The following is a 25,016-nucleotide window of genomic DNA, read 5'->3' on the forward strand; positions in this document are numbered from 1 at the left end:
TACACAAATTTGCTCACAGCTCACCAAACTTCTGTACCCTCCAGACTCCATCCCAGGATTCTCTAATCTTTGATAGAACTGTGGACCTTCAGTCCCTTAATCCAGTTCACATAAAGTTATTGACACTTAGTACTAAGTACCACCCACAGATAAAATCCCTACTTAAGATACCTTTTAGGTTTTCTGCTCTATACTTCCTCTGGGCATTTAGAGCGCTCTCTATATCAGCTTCATCAAAACTCCCTGAACTTAGGCAGCAATGAATTAACAATCACTTGTTACGTACCTGCTACATGCCAAGCTCTACTACACGAGGCGCCGGAGATACAAAACAAAACAAAAAAAAGAATCTTTGCTCTAGTGTAGCTTTCATTTTATTGGGGAAGAAAACATGTAATCCTATAAATCTACAGAAAGTATACACATGCTTTACATATGCATGCTATACAAGGCAATTTGGGGAGAGGGAAGGAAGTAGGACTGGAGGCAACAGTAAGGTCCTGATGTAGGAAGTGGCATCTGAGCTGGACTTTAAAGAAAAACAGAGATTCTAAAAGGTAGGGTCAAGGAGGTAACATATCCCAAGTATGGAAGAGAACCTGCGCAAAGGAACAGAAAACAAAGATTGAATTGCAAGTGCAAAGAATAGTAAGAAGGTCAGTTTATGAAGAGGAGTAATGTGCAAAAACCTGGAGGGGTAACTCGAAGCCAGGTTGTAAAGGGTCTGAAACAGTGGAGTCTATATTTGATGCTAGCGGTAATAGGAATTTACTGAGCAGGGGAATGACATGGTCAGACCTCCCATTTAATAATTATCACTTTAACAGCTGAATGAAGGCTGGATTGGAGAACAGAGGGATTTAAGGCAGAGAAACCAATTAGGGGTCTACTACAACAACCCAATCATCGAACAAATCCACAAAGCCTTCCCCATTTAAAAGAACTTGTGACACAGACTTCTGTCCCTCCTATTCTTAGAACTGATCACAGTTACTGTGAAATGACAAAACCAGAAGCTCTATTTTGAAAGTTCTTTTGCTGATTTCTGTCTAAGCAAAATTCCTATTTCTACTACATATTATAAATGGCTATCACTGCATCAAGGAGTAGGTTGTCTTTTTCCACTGGAAGTCCTTGGAGGGCAGTTCCCATGTCAATTTTAACCAATTCTGCATAGATTCTAGTTCCACCCAATAAGGAAACAAAGCATATAAATAGCATTACTATAAAAATCATGACAATCATAATCATAGGTCACATTTACTTAGCACTTTAAATTTTGCAAAGTGTTTTTTACATCTTCAGTAGATGCCTATCCTGAAGATCACAAGTCCATGTCATGTGGAGGTCAGATGAAGGAACAGGATTTCACTCTGGAAAAAAAAAGATTCAGAATAGACACAATAACTCTTTTCAAGTATTTGAAGCATTGTAATCAGAGAGGGATTAGACATTCTGTTTGACCATCAGAGATCAGAACGCATAGAAATGGGAAGAAGCAGAAGAGGTAAATTGAGATCTGATGTCAGGGGGAAAAAAGCCTTCTAACAATTAGAGACGTCCCAAAGTGGAATGGATTATGATGGAAATTCTTCCTCCTTTCAAGCCTTCAAGCAGAGACTGGAGAACAACTGACAGGTATGTGATCTCAGATAAAGTTGCACTGGGATGGACAGGATAACTGAGGTCCCTCAGTAGTAATTCTATGAGTAAAGAAGAAATAAAAGTAAAAGTTTGGACACTTGTCTACTGGACTTACTCTTTCCAAGAGAGATAATATCCCAGAAGGCAGCAGGCTGGGTTGGACATGAGACAAGTGTGACCGAGAGAAATTCTGGGGATTCTAATTCAGTTCCTATTACCACACATGAGCATCTGGTCCCACAGTAAGGCTACATTTTCCTTTCAGGATCTAGGGGTACAACTGGGGTGATTCTCCAATGCCATCAGCTCAAACCTTCACTAATATGCTTCACCTTTCCAAGATTGTCAGTTAAAAATCAGTTTATTCATTAAGCTTTATAGCTTTTACAAAGGGATATTTGCTAAGATGTACAATGAGAACAATTGGTACAAAACATCCCCTACCCACCCACCCAAGAAGCTGGTGACACACTGTCCCACAAGTATACCCAGAGGCCAGGGAAAAGTAGTCTCAGGCTCAGATAGTCCACAATGGCAAAGGGTTAACTCACAGCAGCTAGTTGCTAAAAGTTCTTTTTTTGTCCCATTCATGGCTTGCTGAAGACCCTTAAACTTGATGAATTTGCATCCAGTCTGTCCTTTGCTACCAATACAAACACTGGGGTCAGCTGCTGCTACCCCAAAGGGACAGTCTGCACATCCTTAAATGAGCCATGGTCCAAGAATAAGAGAAGTTCCCCCATCAGCATTAATCTGTATTGATGTTCCATGATCCACAAGGCTTTACTACTACTTCAGTAGTAGTAGTAGTAGTAGTAGTAGTAGTAGTAGTAGTAGTAGTAACAATAGCTAGCTAACATTTTTATAGCACTCACTATGTTCATGGCACTGTGCTCATCACATTTGATCCTCAGAATAATCCTATAAGGTAGGTGCTATTATTATCCCCATTTTACAGATGAGGAAACTGAGGCAGACAGAGGTTAAGTGACTTGCCCAGAGACATACAGTTAAGGCCAAATTTGAACTCAGTACTTCCTGACTCCAGGCCCAGAGCTCTATCCACTGTGTCACATAGGTGCCCAAACATTTGGTCTGCTGCTTCCACTGTTGATAACAAAATACCATACTCATCAGAGAGCAATTTACATGGCAGAATAAAATAAAGTGATATTCTTAATTTTGTCCTATCAGTCCAACCAAGGTGACTTTGATCAAAAGATTAACTGATAGCCCCATTGGTGGCAGCTGTACAAAGACAAAGGCATATATAGTGTTCCTTCCTGGGCACTACTAACGGTGCTGAGAAGCATTTAAACAGAATCATCCTCATGTCCAAACTAGCACTTATATTCATTTGTGTTCAGCAATAAATGCATATTTGGGAATTTACAAGGCACTTAAAATTCTTAACTAGTAATTAGGTTAGAAAAAGAAAAAGAAAATAAAAAGGAATTTGATCCATTCCATCATGTTTCCTATTCCCAGCCCTACTGGGTATTTTAAAGAGGCAAGGAGGCTAGAGGAAGAACCTAGGTGTTGTATTACAGGGAGACAAAAGACACTGTTTTCATTTTAGGGAATGTGTATTAATCCTCCAAATGTTTGTTGAGGACTCAGAACATGCTAAGACCTGGGGGGTGGGAGGGAGAGGGCAGGCTTGTGAAAAAGGTATAAGTTTAGCCCCTGCATTCAACAAATGTGTATTTTAGTTAAGAAGAAAATATGAAAACTGGAAACACAGAAAACAATCAGAAAATGATTGAGGGCCACCCTGTTGGGTACTGACAATAAATGCAACAAGAATTCAGATCCTGAACTTGGCACAGACAGGGTAAGGACCCCATAAATCAGGCTTAGAGGCGTCGTCAATCTACAGACACTCTAGCTGTGCTTGTGGCATCTTGGGGCCCTGAGTTGGTCCCATGATGAAAAGGGATGTCACCAGGTGTTACAAATTGAAGACGGATGCAGGAGTACAAGTCAATTAGAATGGATGCTTTAAAAGCACATTGGAGAATAATAAGCCATGGTAATATTGATGTTGGTAACCACACAGGGTAAGAGACAGCAAAGCCACAGACAGCTGTAATTCTGACATGAAGAATTCCAACCCAGAATGGCTTCTTTGGAGCAAAACCATCAGTTCATCAGACAGTTAAAAGACAGGGCCTCACATTAACAGTGTGCCCTGCAGCCATTAGGCGCATTTGCTATCCAAAGGACAGGCCATGCATGCAATCAGCTTGGAAGGCACTGCCAGTCATGCATCAATCTATACAGCTTGAATTCACGTACTCAGTAAATGCTCAGCAAGGAGCAGCATCTTTTAGATGGGCAACATCCATTAACGTTTGAATCAGATATATGCAAACTTCTTACTCTCCTATTTTTTTTAGCCTGCACCCCATTCAGACATTAGATTTGGAGGCCTTCTCCCCTCCAGCCCTAATCTATTGTTCCAAAGTCTCCTGATAACCTGCCTTAATTCATGGGAAGGATGCCAAAGCAACCACCAGTCAGCCCAGAACTTCAATGGCTTAACTTCAGGGACTACATTTAGAGACTCACTCTACACAATGGGAAACTACTACCATGGAATCTACTACTGCTCTGCCCTTGCACAGTGTCCCATTACCAGCAACCTGACAGAAGTAGCAGTGACTCTCAAAGCTATAACATTTCTGGGAGAAAGAGGGTCTGTCCAAGGCACGAGTATAAGCAAAGTAAGGAAGAGAAAAGGAAGAAAGAAAACCATCATTATTAATGAAACTCTGTGATTCTCTTGTTGGCAAAAAGTCTAGTATCTGGAGCATTTGAATCTTTTCACTTTTGCCCCTTCTTGAAACCAGAGATGGTCAATCACAACTAGGCTGGTGATCAGCTACCACCTGTACCCAACCAGACAGCATTATCTTGACCTGATACCTCCCAGGATCAGTTCTTCAGACACAAATCTTCTCATTTTCAGGTCCCTGATGAGCACTAGAACCTCAAACATCAGGAACATCAGGTCTCTAGAGCATGTCTAGGATTAGACCCAGGGCCAGACCCTCAGACTTTTGACCTGTGTCTTCATTCTACCTCAGAAGCATATCATATCCTTGATCTTACCATCACTGAAAGCTGTTCTGCCTCCATGATTCAGAATTCTGAAATTCCTCTTTCTGACAACAATCTTTTATCTTTCCACCTCTCCCTCTTTCCTAAATCTATTGTGCATCCTCATTATCACCACCTGTCACTCTATCACTTCTTGCTTTCCTAGGACGTCAATATCCCTAACTCTACGCTAGTCATAGTCAATCAGTTCAATTACACAATGACCTCTAACCTTGAATCTCTTGGCCCATTGTCCTGTTGCCACTTATGCTTTGCCAAACCCCAACCCTGGGCTACCCATACCATCTAACTGTTTCTGATCATGTGCATTGAATGGTGCTTAAGGAATCATTCTGACTGAATCTACTAAAAATTGACTTAATCTACTCTCCATAGAGCTATTACTCTGAAACAGCAGCACTTTGATTCCTCCCAGACTGACGATCACGCTACCCACACAGGCTATTCTTACTTTCTCTCAGGTCTCCCACATCCGCTGAGAAATGAGCTTCCTTATAATGCTTTGCAGAAAAATCAGAGGCCATCAAATATTACTTCATTTTTCTCTATTCTACACCTAAACACCCCCTCAGCATGGTCACCTCTTAGCATTTCTTGTCATCTCTGAGAAAAAAGGTGGCTTTTCTCCTGGTTAATGCCAACCCCTCTACTTCTGTCTTTGATTCATCTCTATCTCTTCTAGAATCTTATTTCCTTCAATGACTTCTCTTTCCTAGTCTTTAACTTCTCCTTGTCTATGACTCCTTCCCTGATGCCCACAAACATGCTCAGGTGCCTCTGATACTTTAAAAGATTCCACTTGGGCCTTCTTCCCCTTTAAGACACTGTTCCATATTATTCATGCCTTTCACAGTCAAATCCTAGAAAAACAATTGTCTATACAAACTGGCTGCTTTCTTCTTTCCTCTAACATCCAACCCTATGGTTCCACACACTAAAACTGTGCTTACCAAGGTTATCAAAGGGATCTGTTTTCACTCTCCATCTTTCCTGATGTCTTTGTAGTATCTGACCCTGATGACTATTACCTGTTCCTGGGCACTATCTCCTCCTGTCTTGTGTCTTTTGATACTGCTCTGCCCTAGTTTATCTCCTACCTGTCTTAACCACTCTGTTTTAGGCTTAGGCAGTGTTGGGCCGTCTTCTCTAGTCATTTTTTTTCTTAGTGATCTCATAAAAATTATACTTATTGTTATCATCAACTCTATGCAGATGCCTTCCTATCTAGCCTCCATTCTCTCATCAGTTTCACCAGTTCCATTGCTTAGTGGACAGCTACACCTGTTGTCCTGAAGGCATCTCAAACTCAACATGTGCAAAAGAAAAAGTTTCTTATTTCCCCTGCCTACACCTGCCTTCCTCTCCATGAATCTGTGTCTGATGTAGGCATCTTATCAATTCACAATGTCTTTGTCACTGTCACGGATAAAGGCATAAATGATACATTCGTCAAATATTCAGATGACATAAAGCTGGGAGAGATAACTAACTCACTAGATGACAAAAGGATCTTGACAGGTTAGAACACTGAGCTAAATCTAATAAGAGAGGAAATTCAATATGACAAATGTAAAGCCACACTTGCGCGCAAAAAATAACATTCACACACATAAGATAGGGGAGACAGAGAGTAGTTGTTATGAAAAGGATCTGGGTATTTTAGTGAACTGAAAGCTCAGTAAGAATTAGTAGTATTATGTGAGAGCTAGAAATGCAAATGAATTCTTGGGATGCATTAAAAGAAATAGAAATAGGGGAATAAATATCCCATTGTATCCTGCCTTCATCAAACCTCATTTGCAGTGCTGTCTTCAGTTCTGGGACTCTTACAGCTTAAGCTGGATATTGATGAGCTGGAGTTTTCAGAGGAGTGCAACCAGGATGGTAGAGTCCCATGAGTCCATGGAAGTTCCTTGAGGAACAGTACATTTTACCTCGACAAAAGAAGAGTCATGGTAACATTCACATGGTGTATTCAAGTATTTGAAGGCCTGTCATATAGAGGGGGAATTAAACTTGTTCTGTTTGGGCCCAGAGAACCAAACCAGGAGCAATGGAATGAAATTGCAAAGTGGTCAATTTGGAATTAATATCAGAAAACACTTCTTAACAATTATGGATGTCTAGAAATTAAATGACTTGCCCCTAGAAGTGATGAACTCTCCCTACTTGGAGGTCTTCAAGTAGAAGCTGGATAACCACATTCTTGAGTTTGTTGTAGAGGGGATCCCTTTGGGTTGGGTTGGGAAGGTCCCTTCCAATTATCAAATTCTAATTCTGTGCTCCTTTGCTGTTACTCAGATTCACAACCTCCATGTGATCCTCAAAATTATAATTTTCCCTCACCTCCCCCCATAACCAGTTAATTGGGAAGTCTTACCAATTCAACCTCCACAGCATATCTCCCGTCTATTCATCTCTTCACGTATGTGATCACCACTCTAGTTAGGCCCTTATCACCCCTCATCTGGATGACTGTATCACCCTCCTAATTTGTCTCTTTCCTATATGTCTGTCACCTCTTCAATTCATCCTCCATACAGCAAGCAAAGTGATCTTTTGAAAGCTCATACCATTTCCTGCCTAAGAAGCTTTAGGGTTCCTTTTTGCCTCTAGGACAAAATTACAGCTCCTTGGTTTGGTATTTAAAGACCTTCACAAACTATCTCCAGACTATCTCTATGTTTTCCAGGCTTATTCCAGAGTATGACCTTCTTCTAACCAAATTAGCCTGCTGGCTGTTACCCAAATCCATTATACCATCTCCCACCTCCATGCCATTACACAGGCTGGCCCTCTTGCCTGGAATAAATTCTACTTCTGAGAATTCTTATACTCTTTCAAGGTCATGGGCCATCTCATATAGGAAGCTTTTCCTCATGTTCATAGCTCCTGGAATTATATGTTATTGATTCATGTAAATACATCTCTTCAGTACAATATAAGTGTTCAGTGGTGCACTGGTGAATAACAACTACCTCTCTGGGGGAAAACATTCATGACACAATTTTAAGTTTTATATGCATTATTAACATTTTCTCTACCACTTTCTTGAGTCTAGATAACCAAGAGAACAATAAATTAAGCTCTGATTTGTAGCATCTGCTGATTTCCACTGAAAATTTAACAATTGACTCTCCCCAGGAAGTTGAAATGGGTTCCAATTCAACTCTTGAATTTAGCTCCTGAAAAACAGGGACAATTGTTCATTTTGTCTATTACTGGTATTTTATGCATAGTAGAATGTTTAATGAAAACTTCTTTTTGAACATAGGAATTCAACTCATCAAACTACGTGCAAGTTACTCTATATGTGAAGTATGTAAACTACTATAAAGGATAAAAGGAAGAAGAGAAACTTCCAAAGTAAAAAAAGTAAAGTAAAAAAATTGATTTCATATCATGGTCAAATTCACTAACAATAGTAGTTAGTATTTATATAATTTTAAGTTTTGCAAATCACTTTACCAATCAATATTACCTCACTTTATCCTTTCAATAACATCAGGGTGGTAGGTAATATCCCCATTTCACAGTTAAAGAAACTGAGGCAGGGAGCAATTAAGAGATATGCCCAAGATGACTCAGCTACTAAGTGTCTGAGGCCAGACTTGAACTCAGGTCTTCCTGATCCCATGTCCAGAGTTCTTTCCACTGTACTACCTAGCTGCCAATAAGACTGAGACAATCAGAAATAAAGCTCATACATCACTAATTTTACATTAGTCCTTTTCTAAAACTGATCTATTGCTTTGCACACCATTAGCTAAGAACCAAGGGCAACATGTAGGAAATGAAGAATGGTTCAGGCTCATTTGCAATGAACTGAGCCATAACTAGCAATTTTTTTATCTGGGCAAAGTAGCAGTGCAGGATGGGAAGACCATGACGGAAGGGGGAAAGGGCATCTAGGTTGTACCACGAGGCATGGAAGTGTGCCTCAGGATACCATGAAGCTTCTAAGCTTCTGAAGAGACTTCAACAGGAACAACGATTTGCCAGTCAGGGAGATTAGAAGCCTGCCCAGCCCAATGCTGTTTGTCACTCTCTAAATTCTATGAAGAATCTCCATTGCCCCACTGTGGTTATGTCTCCGGCATCTAAGAGCCATTTCCTCTGAGTAATGCATAATGTGAAAACTGCTTATAAATTACTCTGAAATTTTCTATGCCTGTGGCTTTTCCAATGAAAACACAAAAATCATCATGATTTGATAATTTTCCCCAGACATAATTATATATAATGCAGGACTCTGTCATCAACCTCCCCACTCCCAAGAAAAGGAAATGGGCATCATTTCCCTGCTATCTGTTTCTTTTAATATCTGCATACTTTCTTAAAATAGCCATCATCAGCCACAGAAGCATAGCTGGAAAAAATCAAGATTTGGCAAGCCACTGCCCATGTAGTAACAAGTACCTTTCTTACCAGCCACTTGTGTAACTAAATTTGATCCTTGATCTGAAGCAATCACAATAAAACTATTGAGACAATTTGTACAGAGATGATTGTTTTTATAGTAAAGCAGTCTCCATGTAAAGATTATTATATATTATACAACCACTAATATGTTATTCACAAGGGCATCTATTACTCATTCTTCACTTACACGCAATATAACCCTACTTTCCTAAGCAACAGTTACAACAGAAAACACTGAGCAAGAAACTATTTACTAGCTTGTACTGTGAGACCTAAGTAGGAAGCTTTTACCCAACAGTTCCAGGAAAGTACTAAAATTCTTATTTTCTTAGTTGCAAAAGCCTTCAGTTCTGACAACATGTGTAACATCTCTCCCCTCCTTCCTACCCCACTTGACCCCCAATAAAAGGCTAATCCCTATGCACAGAGAAGGAATAAAAATTGGCATTTCTATAGAACTTTAGAGTTTGCAGTGTTTTATATACTTCACATAATTTAAATCTGGCAATTATCCTAAGAGATAGATACTGCATTCATTATTACTCACACCCTTTTTACAGGTAAAGAAACTAAGGCTCGGCCACGTTAAGTGACTTGTCCATAATTATAATGCTGTTAAGTGGCCCTTAGTGGGCATCTGAACCCAGTTCTTCCAGACTCCTGATCTAATACTAGACCAGAGGCTTCAGACTCCCGGCTGCCTGGGGTAAGTGGTCTATAAAACTCCCAAGAATAGCCTATGCTAGATTAAAATGTAATTGGAAAATAATGAAAGAAGGCTTCAGGTAAGAAGAATGCCATACTTAAGGTATGGCAGCAGAAAAGGGTCCAGCAGAGGAGATCAAGAATAATAACTCACAGATAGCATTTCTTGTAACTCTAGGGTGTAAATGTTATTACAGCGTCCATTTTATAGACTAGGGCATAAAGAATTAATATGGCTAGTAAGAGGCTGAATGGGCACTTAAACCTAGAGTATCTAACCCTGAGACCAGGGCTGGTTCCACCACAGAGCAGTGCCTCTCTCCCTAGAGAGATCAGGGAAAATTCAGGAAGGAGGTAACGTATGAGCAAGGGCTTGAAAGATCTATTTGATATCTATATCTGCTTGGTTCTTTTAATAATTTTATTAATATATTTTGTTTTTCTATCACCAGAATTTCCTAATACCATCCCCTCCTCATCTAAACGAATTCCCCTATAACAAAAAATGAAAGGAGAAAAATATAAATATAAAGGAGAGTTAGATGCATAAGAGAAGTCTAGGCAACAAGATATGGTGAAAGCAAAGAGGCAAAGATTGCTTTCAACTGGTAGGCATGATGGGAGCAGGGTGGGGGAGCTCAGGGGTGGAACAGACAGAAACAAGCACAATGTTTGTAAAGTGAAAGCAGATATGTAGAAACTATTTTAATTTTTACTGGAGGAGGCAGAAGGAAAAGCAAATGGAAGGAAAAGGTCTAAGATTAATCTGTTGATGTATGAAATGCCTTTTACCTCAAACGATTTCTGATCACCCCTTCATTGTCCCCTCAATGAATAAAATGATACTTTCTGAAGAAGGGGATATAAACTGATGATGACTGCAATTACATATTCATGCATCACTTTATATTCTGCTACAGAATTTACAATAGCTAAAAAATCCCTTCTTACAAATAGTCTAACAGAGAGAGGAAGGTGGAATCGTATGATCTCTCTAAGGTACTTGGATCCCAAACACCTTACTGTGAGCACAGTTGGCAATTTTGCATGTAGTTGAGTCAAGTAGATGACCTGGGTTCCTATTTCTACTGCCAGCCACTTTTGAGAGCTTCTAGGAAAGCATACCTATAGATGATCAAGTACTTTGAAAGATCGTTAAAGAAAATTCCACACATTGAGTTTTCCTATAAAGGGGAATGAAATCTTGTGGACAGGGTAAGGGTCTTCTACTTAATTCATTTTTTTCATTTTTTTTTTTTTGTTAAACATAAGGAAATATTTTTAAACTTAGGATTCTTGTCCATTCCTCACTTCTAAAATGAAGAAATGAAAGTTGAGACAAACTGGTAACTAACCAAAGCTCATGACATATGTTTATAACAAAGAATTAATCTCAAATTCAGGCGGAGTTTATTTTTCAAGTGCTCTACACAAGAGAGGTGCTTGATAAACACTTGTTGAATTGGCTTAGGATATATAATTTGTGGCTTAGTTCAGTCAGAATTTGTTTCATTTCAGTCAGAAGTTATCATTTAACATGAAAGCTGAATTGGAGCATGATCTAAATGAGACTGCCTGGTAGACTAAATGCCTGTCATCCCTTGACCCTGCTGTAGCCTCAAGTTATTTTCCTATCTATCCTCACTTTCAAAACTAAATTTCTAGACAATAGTCCATGCTCATAAATCAGCAGCAGCTTGTCAAAGTGGGCAGACAGCTAGCCTTAGAGAAAGGAAGTTCCAGATCCAAATCCTGCACACTCAGGAACATACACTGGCTTTGAACAAATAAGTCAACCTTTCACTGTCCCCAGAAACTCTCTTTGAGTACAAATTGCACAGTAGGTAATGTATCTGGAAACCTTCCCCAACCCCTCTTAAGGCTAATGTCTTCCCTTTGTTAATTACTTCCTATTTATCCTGTATATAGCTTGCATTGTATATATTTGTAGACATGTTGTTTCCCTCACTATATAATAAGCTCCATGAGGGCTGGGACTAATTTTTTGCTCCTTTTTGTATCCCAGAACTTAGTACAGTTCTGGTACATAGTAGGTCCTTCATAAATGCTTACTGATTAGCTAATATTTGTACTGGTAGAGGATGTTTCCTCAGTAGGAAACTGAAATCAAAAGTTCTCCTTCCAAAATAAATAATTGCTTTTTCCTTATCACCCATTCATTCCTAAACCTTTGCAATCTAGTTTTCTTCCTCACTAATATCCTGAATTTGGTCTCTCCAAGATTAATAATGACTCTCAATTGAGAAGTCTAATGGCCGTTTCTCAGTCCTCACCATCCTTGACCTTTCTGTAACATGAGACATTGAAGGCATCCCTTCCTTCTTGCTACATCTCTCCTAGTTCTCCTCTTAGTCATTTAACCTCTTCTTCTCAGTTTCCTTTGATGGTTTATTTTCTTCCCACTCCCCTCAGCTTCACTATCCTTGGTGTACTATTCTCCCTGGCAATCCTCATCTGTTCCTCACCTTTACATCTTGTCCTTACCTGCTCCTACAGCTTCAATTGTCATTCTATGCAGATGCCTTCCAAAACCTGAGTCCCCTATTTACAAATGTAAGCTAGGCATGTCTATCTGCATCTTACAAGCACCTCAGATTCAACACATCCCAAACTGAAGTCATTCTCAAACCCACACAGCCACCTCTCAACTTTCTTATTTCTCTTGAAGGCAGGAGCATCTAACTGGTCACCCAGGTTCAAACCCTTAGGACCACCTATGACCCTAACCGCTCTCTACCTTTAACACCTTGGTGCCAAATCCTGCTAATTCTATCTCCATAGTATTTGTCACTATCCTCCAAACCCCAAACACAGCCCACGACCTGTTTCAGACCCTTATCACAGTAGAATGTAAGTTTCTTGGGCATAGGAATTGCTTTAGTGTGGTCTTTATACCTCTGGAACATAGCATAGTACCTAGCACATAGTAGGTGCTTAATACTCTGTTTAATGAAATTGATCTCATAGTTCCGTTAATGTCTCTCTCCCTCCATTCTTTTCCCCCATCCATATTTGCGAAAATAATTATACTGAAATCTGATCAGGTCAGTGTCCTGCTGAATAACTAGCAATGACTCTCTATTGCCTAAATAAAAATATACAAACTCATTAACCCAGTATTTAAGGTACTTCCCAAATTTAAGGTCTAACGACTCCTTCAGACCCATCATATCACTCCACTTCATGCACATTAAGCTTCAGCCCAATCAGACTATTTGTAGTTCTCAAATTTATTTTGCTCTCTATCATTTCCACACATTGCTCATGTCATCTTTTGTTCCTTAAATTCACACACTCTGCACTGACACCTGTTAAAATCCTCCTTTTCCTACAAGACCTGAGTTAGATACCACCTCCTCCAGGAAACGTTCCTTGATGGCACTTAACTGAAAAGGATCATTCTCTCCTCAAATAACAGGGAAAACAGGGATTTCAAAGTTGAAAGTAGTCCTCTTAGTTCAACCTGTTCCTGAAAAAGAATTCCCACTCTGACAGTCCCAACAAGTGGTCACACATGCACTATTGTTCCTTCAAAATGTCCCTAGCAGAGAAACTCAGTACCTCCTGACTCAGCCTTTTCCATCGCTGAATTGATTTTAGGATGCACCATGCAGTTTAAAGGGTATAGTTTAGCAAGTAAACTAGTTGTTGGCTGTGTAGTATCCATCCTAGATTGTAAATTCCTTGAGAATAGATATGATGTTGTTCAACTTGGGTCACTAACCACATAATAAGCCCATAATAGGCCCCTAATAATTTGTCAAATTCAACTGTACAGATTGATTTACTTCCCATAGACAAAGTACAAGCAAACACTCTCCCAAACCCTGCCAATAATCTTGCAACACACATGAATTGTCATTAAAGGAACTGTCCAAGAGATCCTGGGAATGAGTCATTGTAAGTCAGTCACCACCGAGGAAAGCAATATAAAGTACATACCCTTATTTCCAGTAAATCAATAACAAAACATCTGTAATGAGCTCTTTTTCCATCTTCTGGTTTACTTTAATGAAATTCTTTTCATATGGGGCCTATTCACCCTCACCTAAAAGCCAAATAGTCCTACCTTAGTTCTGGAACCAAACAAGCCTACAGATGAAGGAAACAGAGGAAATGGAGATTAGAGCAAAATGCCTCAACATCATGTGGCCCCCGCTACTGTTTCCACTCAGATTTTGTACTTTCTTTCTAGGAACTGGATTTTCTCTTGTCTATTGAATCTTCATGTTCGACATTGTACCATCATTCCTTATTCACTATCTTGAAGACCCTAAAACCTACTCCAGAGCAGCTGAGTGGTGCAGTAGACAGAGCAATGGACTTAGAAGCAGGAAGACTCCTTTTCTTGAGTTCAAATCCAGACTCAGACACCTACTAGATGTGTGACCCTGGACAAGTCACCTAACGCTATTTGCCTCAGCTCCTCTTCTGTAAATGAGTTAAAGAAAGAAATGACAAAACAACTCCAGTATCTTTGCCAAGAAAAATTCCAAATGAGGTCATACAGAGTCAGACACAATCGAACGAGTAGGAGACCCTGTCCCAGAACCATTTATTTTGCTAATAAGCCTACATTCCCACTTTTCTTTGACTGCTCCAGCCCAGGAATAAAGACTTGTCCTTGGGACAGTCCCTGGGACTATAGTCCCTATGTCTAGACTCCCATTTCTTGCTGTCATACCTTCTTCATGTCAAGCTCTTGCCTATCTAGGTCTGTAACAACTTTCCATTACCACACTCTCCTGCTTTACTTCATCCATCTGGCTGGACCGTTAACTCCTCTCCTAGAGACCTCTGCTCCCACCCTGCCACTATCTGTTGATCTGACTGTTCTTATTGCCTGATATTAGAATACCTTGTTCCTTTACCTCCTGCACCAACTTTTTCTTTCATCTTTTTTTATTATAAATTTAACAATCATCAATAAATGCAGACAGTTTGGCATACAAAAGGAACAAGAAGATTATGTAAGAAAAAATGAACTTTCATGTATAGCTTTTTGAAGTACAAATCAAATAAAATAGTAGCAAAAGTATTCTCTTTGTTTATGTCCTCTTCTGCTTTTTTTTTTCTCTGAGCATTTTAAAAATGTTTAATTGATTATCACCCATACATCTTCCTACCATCTCCCAACATGGGTCTCTCCTTGATCACTTACACTACTCCAGGTTAGTTTCCTGATCCTGATGGTTCCCCCTCTAGCCTGTCCTGCCACCAACTGATTCCCAATATGGATATCATCCTTGTACATGAAATATAACCCACTGTTAATCCCTAATGCTTCTCTCTCCATTTTAGACTATATTAGTAACAGAGTCTATTGCTGAATTGCCATTCATGTGATCAACTCCCAGTTCTTTCAAGGTCAATCATTATAATTAGCTAATGACAGGTGCTCAAGGTAATGCATACTTTAGACAGACCTTGAAATTTTGACCTATCATCCACTCAGAGTAATCAAAAGGTGTGTTTATGCTAGAACCAGGCATATTAAGCACATTTTCTGGAAACCTAATGCCGCTGAATATCCTCTGAACATCTGTTTATGGTCTTTTGTCATAAGATTATATCACCAGTACATGGCTCAGAGCGGTTTACATAAAAACACTTAAGATTTGCATGAACTAAATGGTAACAAATGAGTTTTTAATTTCTTTTGTTTGATTGTGTCTACAGTTAAAAAAAAGTCATAAGCTTTCATTTCTGATCTAAAATTAAGGCAGGTAGAAGAGAGAGGAGTAGGAACTTCAGGCTTATACAATCATATTTGACCTATAATAAGGCAAATCAGATATTTCAAAAGCAGATTACCTACCTGATTTGTCATTTTTCAACCTTCTGTTTAGTTATTTAGTGACAAAAATGATGCAGTGGATAGAGTGCCAGGTCTAAAGTCAGAAAGACTCATCCTCTTGAGTTCAAAACTGTTCTCAAACACTTAGAAGCTGCTTGACTGAGCAAGTTACCTGATGCTGTTTGCCTCAGTTTACTCATCTATAAAAGCTGGAGAAGGAAATGAAAAATTGCTCCAGTATCTTTGCCAAGAAAAACCTAAATGGGATCATGGAGAGTGGTACATAACTGAAACAATGAACAACAAGAAGAAAATGGATCCAACTAGACCTTTCAGTTGGAGTGCTTCCAAGAAGTTTTCAATGGGATATTTTTATTACTATAAATAGGGCCAATAGGAATGGGTACTTCCAGGTTCATTCACCACATAGATATGAAGGGTGAAATTCCTCTCCACTCCATTCCAGCTGAAACTGGTCATTAGAATAATTTTTGCCTAAGCATACCCAAACATAGTTTTAAAATATGTCAGCAAAAGAGGTTGTATTCCATAGAAGACAGAGTGCTAAATTTGTATTTAGGATAGAACTGCCATTGAATCCTGCTTCACTGAGTAACTATGTGACTCTGGAAAAGTCCCTTTATTTTTCATTACAGAAATCAGTTGTTTTTCAGGCATGTCCTACTCTTAATGAAGGGGCAACTAGGTGGTACAGTAGATAGAGCACCAGCGCAAGAGTCAGGAAGACCTGAGTACAAATCTCACCTTAGACACTTGACACTCACTAGCTGTGTGACCTTGGGCAAGTCACTTAACCCCAATTGCCTCATCCTGGGTCATGTCCAGTCATCCTGATGAATATCTGGTCACTGGATTCAGATGGCTCTGGAGGAGAAGTGAGGCTGGTGACCTGCACAGCCCTCCCTCACTCAAAACAAAGTCAAGTGCAATCATGTCATTATTTCTCTGATGGTATGGTCTTCTTCGGCAATGAAGGATGAACAGACACACACTCTTCATGACCTCATTTGGGGTTTTCTTGGCAGAGATACTAGAGTGGTTTGCCATTTCCTTCTCCAGCTCATTTTACAGGTGAAGAAACTGAGGCAAACAAGGTTAAATAACTTGTCCAGGATCACATATCCAGTAAGTATCTAAGGCCAGATTTGAACTCAAGAAGAGGAGTCTTCCTGACTCCAGGCCTGGTAATCCATATACTGTGCCACCTAGCTTCCTTATTCCAGTAATAATAACTAGCATTTTTATAGTTAGTTAAGATTTACAAAGTGATTTACAATTATCTTTTAACGTAGGCTATTATTATCCCCTTTTATAGATGAGGAAAGTGATATTGATAAAAGTTGAGTGGCTTGCCCAGGGTAACATGACTAGTTAAGTATCTGAGAAAGGATTTGAACTTGGGGCCTCTCCATCCACTGGGCCACCTAGCTGCCTCTCAGCCTTCTCACCGTCTGTAAAATGCACATAATAAAAGCACTTACCTTACAGGGTTGCTATGAGAATTGAATGAGTTAAAGAGGTTAGCTAGTATTATTCCACACTCCTCCCAGACAAGGTAGGAGAATCATTAGATGCCTAAAGAGGCAACAGGTGAATATCCTACTCCCAGAAGGTAGTTGATTTACCCTAGTTCAGCAGATAATGAGGTTCAAATTACTATTTGGTCAGGGGAATTAGACAGTAATGGAAAAAAAAGAAAAATATGTTAGAAAGTGAAATCATACCTGGGCAAATTGAATTCCTTTGGAAAAGCATCCAGTGGGGGAAGGGGGGTTATGTTTTACATTATCAAGGTTTAAAAAAAAAGATTCTTCACACTGATGCTCATTAGAGAGCTTACTCTGGAATCATTTCCCCTCAGGTGCATCAGTGTTGTTTTCTTATTTGGCTCTCCTCCCAACTTGAAGATATTCTTACTATTAGACGCTATTTCCTTCTCGCCAGCTATAGCACTTAAGCATGATTTTTATAATTGGTGGTGATTCATAGACTCCCCACCCTCTCCTTCCTGCCCACCCACCTCAATTTGCAGGCTAGCAGTAGATGAAGACAGACAGCTGGTGTAGGGGGCTGGATGTAGTCAATGGAGCCTGAAACTGAAGATGAAGTGATTTGTTCAAATTCACATAGTCAGCGTTACAAATAGAATTTGGAGGCCCTGCCAACCTAGCTTCCTATCACAGATGACACTGTTTACGTGGAAAAATTAATCCTAACATTGAGGAGAATGCCAAGTGAATGGCTCTCCTAGGTTGATGGGGGTGGAAAGTGGGGGGAGAGAAGGAAGTATGCCTAATATAAAATTGAAGAAGTGTAGTCTATAAGGAGAAGAGTACTGACTCTGGATTCAGAGGACCTGAGTTCAAATTCTACCTCTCATGTACTGAATGACCTTGGGTAAGTCACTTAGCTTCTGCCTCAGTTCCCTCACTTGTAAAAATTAGGAGATTCTACTACATGATTCTTCTAGCTCTAAATCTGTTGAACCTATAAACGCCAAACGGAATTTTTACATAGAAGATTATATATTGGGTAAGTCACTTAGCTTCTGCCTCAGTTCTCTCACTTGTAAAAATTAGGAGATTCTACTACATGATTCTTCTAGCTCTAAATCTGTTGAACCTATAAACACCAAACAGAGTTTTTACATAGAAGATTATATATTGGGTAAGTCACTTAGCTTCTGCCTCAGTTCCCTCACTTGTAAAAATTAGGAGATTCTACTACATGGTTCTTCTAGCTCTAAATCTGTTGAACCTATAAACACCAAACAGAATTTTTACAGAGAAGATTATATGCAGTAGCATGATGATGTTTAATAACTGGTTCTCTAAGGGGAAAAGAATGCATGCATCACACATTTTTAAGATGAATCTGCATTATTGATATTTTTTCCATCACTTTCTTAAGTCTAGAAAATCAATAAAAGAATAAATCAAGCCCCGATCTGTAGCATTTACAATCTCCAAGATATAAATGCTCACACTGAAATTTTAACAATCAGCTCTCCTAAGCCAATATCCCCTGACAACATAGAGTAGTGGAGTAGGGCAAAGCAAAATACTTGAATTTAAATCATCTCATTCTAATGTCCTATTAAAGGTTAAAACTTTAGTTTAAGAAAGATTGTCCTTATTTTGTCCATGTGTTTAACAGGTTATAGATAACCTATAGATAACATGGCTAAGGAAACAGCATGGTCTAATTTAATCACCATTAGATCAGAAATCAAGGACACTCAAGTCTGATTCCTGATTCTGCCACAAACTTCCTGTGTGGCTAGAGGCTAAGTTTCGTCATCTATAAAACAAGAATATTTAGGCTAGATGCTCCTCATAACCCTTCCTACTACAGCAGGCTATAATTCTCAGGTGAGCTATAAAGTGATACGTAAGGAGTACTACCTGGAGAAATCACTAGGACATACGACTTCAAAAATATGTATGGTTTGTATGTCAATAATAAGAAAATGCTCTTCACTATGGAACCTAGAAACTTGTACGTAGTAGTAACCATAACTGATATGAAGAGTAGCATCCTGGAAACCTCCGACTGGTCCTTCTTTCAACTTTAAGAGTGAGAGTGATCCCATGAACTCAGTAACTGACCTTTAGGACAATTGCACTTTGCAGAAATAAAAATATTGAATGAATCAATAGAACACAACTAGAACATGATTGAATTAAAACAGTAATGACTGCATCTTTTGAGGTCATAGACTTACAAATAAATTACATTTATTTTTAATTATATACATTTTCTACATATATTTCTATTACTTTGTATATATGTGAGTTTTCTGAACCTATAGAATATAAGAACCTTGAGGGATAGAACTGCTTTATTTTTGTCTTGGTTTTCCCAAAAACTCGTATAGAACCTGGCACAAAAAAGATGCTTAGAAATTGCTTGTTGATTGACATCAACTCTGTTATATGGAAACTGACCTATTTGCTGATAGGCAAGAGGATGTTGATATTCCTGAGAATCAGAGCATTTTTGAGGAAGGGAATTTAGTGATTATAGTAAATCAACTTTTTTTAAGCAATTAACATATGCAGGGCATTATGATAAATACCAGGTACACAAAGGAAAAAAGCAAAACAAACAAAAAAAACACATCCCTGTACTTGAGAAACTTAGAATCCAGAAATGGGGAAAAGAAGATATAGACAGTTAAATAAAATACTTTTGGAAGAATAAGTAAATGTATGGGAGAAATTAAGCAAAAAATACAATCAATACAAAGACAGAAGAATAATTTCTAACCAGAAAGATCAGAAAAAGACAAAACAGAAGAAGCAGATGTTGATATGAGTCTTGTAGGAGGAAAATGACTCCTAAATATGAAAATAGAATGTGGCCAGGGGGAGGGGAAATGTAAGTTCCAGGCACGAAAAACAGTACATATAAGGTGAACTTAAGAAACAAGTAGTCATGGCTGAAGCCTAGAGTTGGTGAAAAGTTCCCTGAAATCAGACTAGAAAGGGAGACTGGAGCCCAGGATGAACTTTGAATGCAAGGATAAGGAGTCTGTGTTCTTTTCAGTAGCTAACTGGGAGCCACATGTTGTTTTTGAGCAAGGGAGTATGGGATCAGACTGATTGATATATTAGTAAGATCATTTGGCAGTTGGGTAAAGGATGGGGTTAAGAAGTGTTGTAATAGTAGTCCAGGCAAGAGGTAAATTTGGGCCCAAAACAGAGTGATCACAGGCTACCTGGAAAGAAAAGAATAAATACAAAGAGCAGGACCTGACAATTTGCTTGAGGTGATGGTTGAGGCTAAGATAAATATAGATTGGAAAGAGTCAAAGATAAATATAGACTTGAGTTTGGGTGATAGAAAAGGGCTGTGACAGGAAAAGGAATTGGAAAATTGCTTTTACATGTAACTGTGGGAAAATAAATTAGAAAGAAAAAGAAATTGGGAAGTAAGGAAGAAGGAACATGTTTTAGAGGAAAAATCATACCTCTAGAACTGAAAGGAACCTTGTTTTCTAGATGAAGAAACTAGAGAGGTTAAGTGAATTGTCCAAGGTTACGCAGATAGTGGGATTTGAACACTGTTGAATTCTGTTTTGGATATACTGATTATGAGAATGCTGTGGTAAATGTATGGAGCACTGGCAGAGGTATAGATCAGGCAGTTGAAAAGCTGGCAGAGGTCAGATAGATAACCTCTCCAGAGCTAATCACTGAAATAGTGCAAAGGGCTGAGATTATTACTGAAATCAGTGTCAAACACTATTCCCTATAGCTCTCCCAAGAGACATCAAACTCTCTCCCACTCTGAGAGCTTCCAGTATACAACATATAAAAGCAGAGAAAGCCCAGGCCTTGGGGATGGTTACCCTAACTCAGAATTTATGCTTAGAAGTGGTTATTATAATGAATGTGACAGAATGGAAAACAGGCAGCCAAGTGAGACCTTAAAATGGTAAAGGAGTAATACTCTGTGTTTTCTGTTTATGTAGGTATCTTTCCCTCTATGTTTTTATTTTTGCTCCCTTTTCTGTTGCTAAGGTCTTGGGCCCTGAACTTACAAAAGGGTTTGATGACGATAACTATCTCACAAGGTCAGCAAAACTTGTGTCCTTGACAACACCTTCTGGGCCTTCCTGTGTTCTCTTTGGCCTGTGCCAAAGGTTATAGGACTTTGCCTGTCATCAGTCATAGAATTCTGATGGGAACATCATCCTAAGCCTTATGGAACTTTATGTTCCTAGAAGTTTGATAGGGGTCATGTAAGTGCTTGGGGAGCTGCAGGGCCACAAGTGTTATCCCTTCTGTATGACAAATGCCCCATACACATTTCTATAATGTCTCTACACGTGATATTAATACTTCTTGAAATTGCTGTTGTCTCCCCACCCAACATTCTTGTCATACCAGGAATAGACACTGGACTTCCTAGACCCATATGAGCTGGTTTCTAAGATTTAGAGTCAAAACGTTTGTTGATAAGCCTGTGAGAATAGCCTATGTTTGAAAATGGCAGCTGAAGGGTATGCATTGAATTAGAGAGATCCTCTAAGGGAGAAGGAAAGCCCTTTATTAGAGAAAGAACCAAGGTTTTAAAACAGTTACTTGTCACTAAAGGCTACCATCTTGGGAAAATAAATACTGTTGTTATGTATTCATATTATAAAGGCATCACTAAGATTATAGCAATAAAATTGGAAAGAAGAGCAAAACAATAGAGAATCCTGGCTCATTTTACTTACCAAACTGGGTTCTAGGGAAGAAATGAGAAAAGTCACTTCTTTTCATTGCAGACATGGGGGGTACTAGAAGCAGAATGTTGTACATGCTGTCAAATGCGATGTGTCCTTTGGGGCTGATGAACAGTCAGTGCATACAGGTTTCAATTTTTGGTACAAAGGAAACTTTCCTGGGGAGGAGAGGGTCAGAGTGGAATATTTAGAAATGAATATGAAAAAGTTATCAATAAAGCTGAAAAAAATTAAGAGGTCACTAATATAAAAGAATTCTGCTGGGTGAGTGGCACTTCGCAGCTAGGTGAAACAGAGGCTAAAAGTATTAGATATGGAGTCAGGAAGGCCTATGTTTAATCTAGTCTCAGATACTCACTAGCTATGTGATCCTGAGTACCACATAGCCTCTGTCTACCTCAGTTTCCTCATCTGTAAAATAAGGATAGTAAAAGTACCCTCTACAGAGATCTTGCAACATTATTGTTAGAATAAAATGATACAGTATTTATAAATCAGGCCAGCTAGGTGGCACAGTGGATAGAGTGCCAAGCCTGGAGTAAGGAAGACCTGAGTTCAAATCTAGGCTCAGACACTAATTAGCTGTGTGAACCTGGGCAAGTCACTTAACCCTGTTTGCCACAGTTTCCCCATTTGTAAAATGAGCTGGAGAAGAAAATGGCAAACCATTCTAGTATCTTTGCCATGAAAACTCCAAATGGGGTCATGAAGAGTTGGCTACAACTGAAACAACTCAACAATTTGTAAAGCATTTTATAAAATAAAGTGCTATATAAATATTATTATTAGTTATTTCTTTAGGCTGTAAGTGCTTTGAGATACCTTAATATAGATTTTTCAAGAAGAGTTAAATGGGCAGCTTTTAGGAAATCATCTCTTTCCAGATAATTTGAAAGACTGAACAGATGCACACATATACATGTGTGTGCATGTGCGTGTACAGTTAAATGGTTGCTTAAAAGTCAAAAAATAGGGGGTGAGGTTAAGAGCAAGAAGAGTTACACATATAGAATATGTAAAATGCATCTTACCCAACAGGAAAGTAGGAGGAAAAGGGACTAAGGAAGGGGGAAAGAGATAAGAGAAGAATAGATTAAGGAAGTGGTCAGAAGCAAAATAGACTTTTCAGGAGAGAGACAGAGAAGGATAAAAAGAGACCAAGAAAAGTGAAGATGAATAAGCAAAATATGGGGCAGCTAGGTGGTACAGTAGATAGACCACCGACCCTGAAGTCAGAAGGACCTGAGTTCAAATCTAGCTTCAGATGCTTGACACACTTAGCAGCTGTAAAGATCCTGGGCAAGTCACTTAACCCCAAGAGTCTCAGGAGGAAAAAAAAAGCAAAAGAGCCTATCTCTGAGTCTATGCAACTAGGGGTCAGTTATCAAAAGATTTCTCAGAGTTAGAAACACTATTTAGCCTGTGTTTAAGATGAAAAGCCCTAGGTTCTACTTTTGATAGCATTGCCTGTGGTCCCGAGGTCAAGATAAAATACGGAAATCCCTGGGGAGGCAGGAAAGAAGGGAGACATGACCAATAGCGGTAGCCAGAGGCCTAAAAATGAGTCTACAAAGGCTCATATTTATGGTATGGTACTCCTGGGTATCTTAGATTGTGGGGTAAGCAGTACTACTGTCATCTCAACTATACAGTGGGAAATCTCCCCCATTCAGATTTTCAAAAGTTCAAGATCATCCCATGCCCAACTCCACCATTGTAGCAGACTCTCAATCACCTGTGGGAAGAGACTACAATGTGCCAAGACCTCAATGAAATACCAAAGTGTGATAGAGTTGACCAGCATCATCCTGAGCATAACAATGCTGGGAAAAGAAGTCCTAAGGGTGATGACAAAGAGAATCATGCAGGAAATAAGAACTTGAATTTCAGGCTTCCATTTGAAAAATAGAGATACTGATGTGATAGTAAATATTTAACTAGCTGTCCAGAATGAAAAAGAAAGTACCCAGTACATACTTATGAGTTTAATCTGCATTATTAACCTTTTATCGCATCATTTTCTAAAGTCTAAAAAGTCAGCAAAACAACAAATTAAGCCCTGATTTGTAATGTTGGCCAATTTCCTAGGTATAAATGGCCATTTTCTTTATTTAGCAATGGGATCTCTTTGGTCAGTTTAAGCCTGTTCCAGCATACCACTTCAAGAACTGGCAATGCATCCCTCATATCAGAACTCTAACTTTGAAACAAAAAAAGTAGCAGGAATTATTGGACTAACCCTAATACCTTTGAGAAGTGACTTCCTTATGTGTTTTGACCCTATTAGATTGTAAATTTCTTGAGGGCATGGGCTGTCTCTCTTTTCTATTTCTATCCTTAGCCCTTAGCACTGTGTCTATAAGCACTTACTAAATGCTTTTTCACTCATTCATCCATTCAAGGAAGAGAGTTATGTAAACACTTTTATGTGATACTTCAAAGTTTGCAAAGTGCTTTACAAATATTATCTCATTTTATCCTCACACCAACCCTGGGATGTAGGTCGTAGTATTATCCCCATCTTACAGATGAGGAAATTAAGGCAGGCAGCAGTGACACAACTAATAAGTATCTGAGACCGGATTTGAATTCAAGTCTTTTCCAGGTGCAGTGCTCTATCCACCTTGCTGATAATACATATCTTCAGTTATTCCAAAGACACTGAGGAGGGTGGTGATCCTACAGCAGCTTACCGAACATACACTGTTGACCATTCTGCACTCCTATGGAGAGGGGTGAGATTCCTGTCTTTGAAGGTTTAAACTAATTGCCCCCAATTACATGTAGGGAGGCTAGGTAATACCTTCCCTCTCAGAACTAAGTCAAATTTACAAGAATACAAGCCATTTCCCAATTGATAAATGGTCAAAGGATATGAACAGGCAGTTTTCAGAAGAAGATATTAAAGATATCTATAGTGATATGAAAAAATGCTCTAACTCCCTATAGATCAGAGAAATGCAAATCAAAACAACTCTGAGGTACCACGTCACACCAATCAGATTGATAAACATGACAAAACAGGAAGACGACAAATGTTGGAGAAGA

At 39.0% G+C, this 25,016-nt stretch overlaps 1 long non-coding RNA gene across 3 annotated transcripts in view; it reads right to left on the reverse strand.

Moving 5' to 3' along the window:
• Window positions 1–358: 358 nt before the first annotated feature.
• LOC140512694 (uncharacterized) overlaps window positions 359–25,016 on the reverse strand; it is a 58,661-nt gene continuing 34,003 nt past the window's right edge. Inside the window, exons 3-5 of one of the 3 annotated variants that reach the window (XR_011969881.1) lie at window positions 21,960–22,126; window positions 17,754–17,829; window positions 359–1,373 (exon numbers count right to left, since the gene is read on the reverse strand). This is a non-coding gene — a long non-coding RNA (uncharacterized lncRNA). The remainder of the gene's footprint in view (window positions 1,374–17,753; window positions 17,830–21,959; window positions 22,127–25,016) is intronic. The other 2 variants (XR_011969882.1, XR_011969880.1) reach the window with 2 other exon arrangements.

The sequence above is a fragment of the Notamacropus eugenii genome, chromosome 6 (assembly GCF_028372415.1).
Source record: "Notamacropus eugenii isolate mMacEug1 chromosome 6, mMacEug1.pri_v2, whole genome shotgun sequence".
Classification (NCBI taxonomy): Eukaryota; Metazoa; Chordata; class Mammalia; order Diprotodontia; family Macropodidae; genus Notamacropus; species Notamacropus eugenii.